Source organism: Parasteatoda tepidariorum, chromosome 10 (genome assembly GCF_043381705.1).
Source record: "Parasteatoda tepidariorum isolate YZ-2023 chromosome 10, CAS_Ptep_4.0, whole genome shotgun sequence".
Lineage (NCBI taxonomy): Eukaryota > Metazoa > Arthropoda > Arachnida > Araneae > Theridiidae > Parasteatoda > Parasteatoda tepidariorum.
Genome location: NC_092213.1, coordinates 11,316,728 through 11,324,713, shown reverse-complemented (window position 1 = coordinate 11,324,713; position 7,986 = coordinate 11,316,728). Strand labels below are relative to the sequence as shown.

At 31.1% G+C, this 7,986-nt stretch overlaps 1 long non-coding RNA gene across 1 annotated transcript; it reads right to left on the bottom strand.

The window, feature by feature from the left end:
- Window positions 1–2,718: 2,718 nt before the first annotated feature.
- Window positions 2,719–6,648, bottom strand: LOC122271273 (uncharacterized). The gene is made up of 2 exons (XR_006226283.2): window positions 4,661–6,648; window positions 2,719–3,068 (listed from the first exon to the last, which is right to left on the bottom strand). It is a non-coding gene; the product is annotated as an uncharacterized lncRNA (long non-coding RNA).
- Window positions 6,649–7,986: the final 1,338 nt, after the last annotated feature.

Genomic DNA, 7,986 nt, shown 5'->3' with positions numbered 1-7,986 from the left:
CAGCTCTTTCCAATTGCCAAGCAGGTACAGTATCTGTTGAATTTCAAGTTCTACAATTACATACGCTAAGCCTGTTTTTAGAAACTGAACTTAGGGAATTTAATATTCAATTCTTAGCGGAGAAAAAGTGCTATGATGAAAAGATATAATGGGTTTCAAGTAACATGAAACATTGCCAACTAATATCTTTCTGTTTAAATGAGCCTTAATTTAATTCAATTAAGGTATCCGACTACGTTGAAAAGGCAATTTTCGACAAAATGACACAATTTTTTTTATTGTCTTAAAATATAGCCTACAGTTATACGTTTCTAAAACTGTTCTTATTTTTTCTCTGCGTCAAATATTTAAAAAGTTATGAAGGTTTTAAAGAAGGGTGATAGTCATCTGAAGCTACCGGAAGTGAAGAAAACGAAACCGAAAGCTTGATATTTCTCATATTTCCAGCTTCATTTTAATCAATATCGGTTGTGTTTTTAAATACTTTAAGTTCTAGATGGTAAACCTCAATTAGTTAGTATAAGAAAGCTATAAGCACAGTTTTATTAAAGCATAAGACTCCAAATCTGGTGACATTCTGGTGAAACTTTGTTTATTTTGTCTTTGCTTTTTCCCCGTGTTTTCAAATATATTTTTTGAATTAGAATTGAGTTCTTACATTTTATAAAGTTTATATCTGATTTATGAATTGATATTTGTTTTAGTATGGGTAAAGAAAGAAGTTACAAGCCGCGAAAACGTAAATTTCACGGTAATCAAAATACGTCGAAGCTGAAACTTTCAGAAGATGTGAAAGCTGAAAAAACTGCTAGTGAACTAAAATTGCATAATAAGCAAGAACTTTGTGTTGAAGATTGCAAAAAATTGATACTAGATGATGAAATTTCGGGAAATAGAATTATTGATATTAGTATATTGATTCAAGTATTTTCTATTTTACTTTGTCCAATATGTTCTTCTAGTAACCTTTTCCTTGAGGAAAATTCAAGATTTGGACTCTCTTCGAATTTCACCCTGAAATGCAAAAACTGCTCTTTCATGAAGGGTTTTTGTACTTCGAGAAAGAATAATAAGCTCAACGAAATAAATTCGAAATTCGTGCTAGGTCTACGGCTAATTGGGGCTGGATTTTCTGCTGGTAAAAAACTATGTACCATTTTGAATTTTCCATCATTTCTCTCTAAGAGTGCATTTCGAAAACATGAAGAGAAACTACTAAAGGCCGCAACAACTGTTGCTGAGAAATGTATGATAACAGCTGCTAAAGAAGTTTCAAGAATCAAAAATGACAGTTCATCTATAATAAAAGAGTGTGGAGTCTCTGTTGATGGGACTTGGCAGCGGAGAGGATTTTCTTCTTTAAATGGCTGTGTGACTGCGATTTCTGTGGATACTGGCAAAATATTGGACATGGAAGTACTGTCCCAATATTGTAGATTTTGTAGTATCATAAAAAATTCTTCTGATCATGTTTGTGCAAACCACAGTGGGTCTGCAGGAGCCATGGAGCCTGTTGGAGTCTACCGCATCTTCGAAAGATCAAAAAAAATTCGCGGTTTGAAGTACACGGATTACTATGGGGACGGTGACTCAAAAGCTTTTGACAGTGTGCGAGACATTTACGGAAAAAATTCTGTAAATAAATTGGAGTGTATAGGACATATCCAAAAGAGAGTTGGGTCTCGTTTACGCAAATTGAAAAGTAAACAGAAAGGTTTAGGTGGAAAGGGAAAATTGACGGATGCATTCATAGACAAACTACAAAATTACTACGGAATTGCAATCCGTAGTAATGTGGGAAACCTTGAAAATATGCAATCAGCAGTAATTGCAGCGTTTTTTCACTGCATATCTAATGCTCAATATCCAACACATGGACAGTGCCCCGTTGGAAGNTTTTAACCGTTTGAGTGCTGAAGAGTTTTCTTATATATATGCTAATAGTGCGGAATGAAATGCGTAGTAATTTCATCGCACAATAAAAATCACAATTGAGTAAAATGAATAAAAACTGCGATTGATATGAATTCAACTGCTCTCAATAGATACGAAAATTATACTAACCAACAGCAGCGTCTCTGCATTTTCGGTACAAAACAAGAGAGCTTCTCTGCATTTTTGGCACATAACAAGCAAATGCCGCACTCAAACGGTTAATACTCTGCAAATATTTTGCAACTGTATCAGTGTTTATTGCATAACCCTTCAATATTTGAGTTTAGTGCAAAATACATTATTCGTGCAGTAAACTAATGTTGAAATGCAAAGACAAATAATTTTTTTATAAGACCTTGATGAAGTCTTATAAAAAAATTTTTATAAGACCTTGATGAAGTCTTATAAAAAAATTTTTATAAGACCTTTTATATATTTTTTAAAGTTATTGTTAGTTAAAATTGTAATACAATGTCTCTGTAAGGGAAAAATATTTTCTAAAAACTAAGAAAAGTCTGTTGAAGAATTCTATCAATTACCTTAAAACCAGTAGTACATATTACCAGAATTAATTAAGCATCCGTATATGACAATTTCCCATTAACCTCATGAAGGAATAAAATAGTCTATTAACATTAATTAAGACTGTCTTTAGGCAATGTTATAATTAAAATGTATCATTGTTTCTTAAGTTCCCACTGACAACAAGATTATGTGGAAAATTGATTTATTTATCACTTATACAACATGTTTTGAATAATATTGATACACAACACAGTAAAATAATAAAACACTTATTTATTTAATGAAATGTTTAAAGAGGTGGGATCAGTGCACAAGATTCTGTTTAAATTCTCCTGAAACTCGATCTGCGCAGACAGCAGCCTCATCTTTAACGTGTGTTCTTCCACGTCCCTCTCCTCTTTACTCTTTAAAACTTGAATTTCCAATCTGTATTTTTCTTCAATAGAAGAAGCAGCTTTTTGGGCTGCAGAGGGGGCAGATTTTTTCGTTCGCTTTCTGAACATGGAATAGGTGGCTTTTAAACTGGCTTTTGCAGGAGTTTCCTCCGTTCATGCCACTGGTGTAGGAGGACATGGCGTTACGGTCACACCATTCTGTGATTCTTGATCCTGTAATAGTCAAAGTAAATTTGACACAGTGTTAAATTATGTGAAAATTAAATGTAGATACATAGTTTATTTTCTAGTGGTTTGTTAAGATATTCGTCAACACATGATTTATTTCCGTTATGATTTATAGTAATGCAGAGATTAATAACTGTTTTTTAAATATCGATAAAATATTTTAAAAAGCAAATTAATTCTATTTTTGTTCCACTTTTTCTTTCACATTAGATTGATTTATTCAGTAATTTAAAACACTGTGACAAATAGCCAAAATTTGAATAGCAATTTCTTTCAATATTAGAAAATTAATACTTTTCCTTGAAACGGTACTGAACTAAATAAATCAACTTGGTTTAAATTCGAGTAAATAATAAAATTTTTGTTTGAGAAACATTATATGAGTTGCGTAATAAAATGAGAGTAATACAGGTGTAAAATCCACGCAACATATTAAAATTTATCCCAAAATAAAACATCCTTTTCTCTTTTTTTTTTTTTGGATAACTCTTTTTTCACTTGAAAATTACAAGCCCACTACTTTTAATTCTTTCAGTCAAAATTTAACATGTCCGCAATTAGCATTATAGTTTTCCATTCTTGTAACAAGTATTTACAAAACGAATGGAAAATAAATGCATAAAACAAATCAAATTTAAGAGAAATTTTCTAAATGATTCTTTTGTATGAAATAAACACAAAAGCAGCAAATAAATTAATAATATACATTGCAAAGCCTTTTAGTTTTAGCATTAGTACATGAATGACTGTTTTACAACGAAGGACAATTATTATTTTCTAATCAATCAGCATAATAATAATAATAAGCTCAGCATAAATAATAAGTAATAGAATAAAATGTGAAAAAAGTTATTTGCCAAGAAAAATATTCTAATCACCGAGTTGATCCGGGATTTGTCTATCCCTGTTTATTCAATATATATTACAGTGCGAAGAACAGCTTTTAAGTTTTTACAAAGTCTGAGGCATAAATAAATTGGTTTAGAAAAGAATGATTTCACAGCCCCAATATATTTCAAGGTTAAAAAAAAACCGAATAGTTAATGAAATTTTTCTTAGATACTGAAAACCTTAGCTGCGCCATTAACATTCTTCTTCTTCTCATTGGCACGACAGCCCAGGATGGGCCTTGGCCTTCTCAACAAGCCTATGCCAAGACATTCTTCCCTTAGCCAAGGTTCTCCAGTTAATTATCTTTAAAATTTGTAGGTCCTTTTCAAGGCAGTCTAAAAATCTTAGGTTTGGTCGTCCTATTTTTCTTGTACCTATTGGTCTGGCACAGAAAACTTTTTTGGTTGTCCTGCTATCCTCCATTCCTGCCCATTTAATCCTTTGAATTTTGATTAATTTAATGACATCAGGTTCTTTATATGCTTTGTAGAGTTCCGTATTTGATCTTCTAAACCAGGTATCGTTTTTACTTATTCCACCAAAAATGCTTCGCAATATTTTTCTCTCAAAACTAGCTATCATATTTTCATCTGCGCCATTAACATTAAGCAGTGCAAATATAGTATACATATGTAGCATAATTATTTAATCCAGAATTATTTGCTAACAATAAAAACAATACTTACTACTGTTTCATCTAAAGCCTCACCATCTATAGTAAGAATGCTTATATTTTAATACTATATTTATATATAATTTTATATTTTATCATGCAATATATTTTTTAATTTATGTAATCTGTGTTTATTAATAATTATTATTTCTTATTTTAGGAACTCATTTGACTTAACTAATGGCAAGAATTTGAAGCAAAGTGTATAAAAATAATGCAGCAGTTCGTGCTGACAATGTTGAAAAAGCTGCTGAATTCTACAATATTAGTAAGACCATTCAGAACCGCCAAATTATTTCATTTAAAAAAAAGAGAGCATCCAAATTCTAACTCTGAATATATTTCAAATTTACAGAGTCGCAAAATATTCAGAGATGAGGAAGAAATAAAATTGGTAGAATATAGGTTGCAAGCCTCCAAGTACCATTACGGATTGACAATATGTGATGCACGTGCGCTTGCATATGAGTATGCTTTGGCAAACGAAAAGAACATTCCTTTAAACTGGCAGAATGAAAAAAAAGCTAGGAAAGAGTGGTACATTGGATTTAAAAGAAGGCACAGTTCTATGTTTTCACTTCGAAAACCAGAACCAACCAGCCTTTCTCGAGCCACCAGCTTTAGAAAGGACAATGTCAGTAAATTTTTACTTGTTTGTTGGACAATTTAGAATTGATTCTCAAACGTAAGCACTTTTTAGGAAGTGAAATCTTTAATCTAGACGAATCAGGACTCACGACTGTCCATGTACCACCAAGAGTTATTGCTGGAAAAGGAGTGAAGCAGGTGGGGCAAATGACATCTGGAGAGCGTGGTAAACTAGTAACAATTATTTCGGTTGTAAATGCCATTGGCAACTCAGTACCACCACTTTTGATTTTCCCTAGAAAGTTTTTTAAATATCATATGTTAAAAGGAGCACCCCCTGGTACCATTGGGGCTGCTAATCCTAGTGGTTGGTCAACACCTCAAATATTTTTGCAATATCTCGAACACTTCGTAAAATATGTTAAAATAACAAAATACAACAACATCGTCTTAATAATTGACAACCATAATACACATATAACTATTGAAGCCATTAATTTCTGCAAAGAAAATGGAATTATTATGCTCACTTTGCCACCTCACACAAGTCATAAACTGCAGCCTTTAGATCGTACTGTATTCAGCTCTTTTAAAGAACATTATAATATTGCTTGTAATCAATGGATGCTCACACATGCTGGAAGGCCTATAACAATATATGATATAGCTGAATGTGTAGGCAAAGCATATCCCCTTTCCTTTACACCAAAGAATATTGTTTCTGGTTTTCAAGTAACTGGAATTTATCCCTTTAATCGAGATGTATTTGATGACAGCGCATTTTTATCAGCTTTTGTCACTGATAGACCAATGCCATCAACAAGTTCATCTATGCAAAACAGGAATGAGTCCCTAGTAAGCGATTCACCTGTGTCGTTTTAGTTTCGAACAGCGATATGTTACCTGAAAATAAAATTTGTCAACCTTATTTTTATGGTGAAATTAAAGTAATCCACGATTCTGAAATAAAATGTAAAAGTTTGCTAATCACTGAATACAGAATCATATATTTCCAAATTTCTTTGAAATTAATTGCTAAATTTATCTTATAGTTTATATTATAGTTTTAAATGCATTTCTTTTGTATCAATCTTGAATTCTATAACACATTTGTTGAAAACTTTTATTGCATATTTTTATTTTGCGTTATCTTTATATAACGTGCATGATTTTGTAAATTTTTTATGGCATTTCAGTCGTAAAAATCTAACTGCTTTAGTGATTATTTTTAAATGACAGGACTGCTCTTTTTAATATTCATTTGTGTTTTAAATTATTCCTAAATTATATTTCATTCCAAATTTCAAGTTAATGTGTTTGCACAGTTAGTCAGAGTATATTTGTATGTTAACAATATCTTGAGGTGTTTGAATTTTGCGTACGCTTAATTTTTAAAACTATAAGTTATTACATATTTTAAATTTTGTTATCATTAGCATTCAATATCGTCCGATGCGTTGTAATGTAATATTTCAGCCAAATTTTTTATTGCAACTGAAATTCTACTTCTATATTACATACCTAAATACAAAAAAGAATTTACACGTTTGATGCAGTACATAAAAAATCAAATTTTTTTTAAAATTTACTATTTTACATTAAATTTTTTGGTGTCTTTATGCAATGTGAAAATAAAGAAGCAACAATTAATTTTTACTTTCTTTTTTATATTTCTAATTTAATTAAAAATTTCATGTTTCATATAACTATAAAAAGAAACTTAAAATGTTAATTCAAGAGGGTAGGTGGTTTCCTATACACCTGCAAATACTATTGCAAATCTTAAATTTTTTTAATGATGTTAACTTTTTATTGATCTGATGGTATATTAATAATTGAGTTCCATAGACAGCAGTTGATGTATTAATGAAAACAGGTATAGACTAATAAAAAACTATTGATCAATATTTATTGCTAAGTTCTACTGGTGTCAATAAAAATCTGTTGATATCAGTTCATTTATTGAAAAAACAAGTAGAATACCTAACTGATCAAAATCTATTGATACAAGTTAGACATCAGTTGAAGTGTGAAATACAGACACGTATATACCAATAGAGTACCTACTGATCAATAGCTATTAATACCAATACACTGCTGATATCAGTTGAAATGTCAATAGAAACAAGTACAGACCAATAAAATTTTTATTGATATTAATAAATGTTTTTATTGATTTCTATTGATCATTTTTGTAGGGTCTGTCCTAAACCTTCCTTTTAATTAGCCAAATGCTCGCTCAATGTACCCTAGCAGGAGAAAAAAAATTGATTGGGCCAATATTCACGAATCTTGGCTTAGTAAAGGTTTTGTCACGACGTTGCCTCGTGACAATTCTCGCCGTCAAACTTGTTAATCTTTTGTTAATTATACAGTTGATTAAGATCCCGTGGTCTCATCTCGCAATCGAATTACAATGGTCAGTTGAACTTTTGACTTTTTAGAAATTTGTCACAAGGTTATGTTTGATTTGTCGACCATCGGATGCATAATAGTATCACGTTTGACCTTTTGAAATAAAATGCATAAATAAACTAAAAAAAAAAGGAAAGACGCAGAATACAGAAAATTCAGTCCGATTGCAAGTGAGACGCTCAATACGAGCAGCTATGGGTAAGTGTGGTCCTCTTCCTTCTTATATATTAGTATATTGATTAAGTAATAAACAAAATATAATTATAACTTTTAAATCGGATACTTTAATTCAAAACAATAGCCGTCACAGTTTAAACGGTCGTTATTTTTTCGATA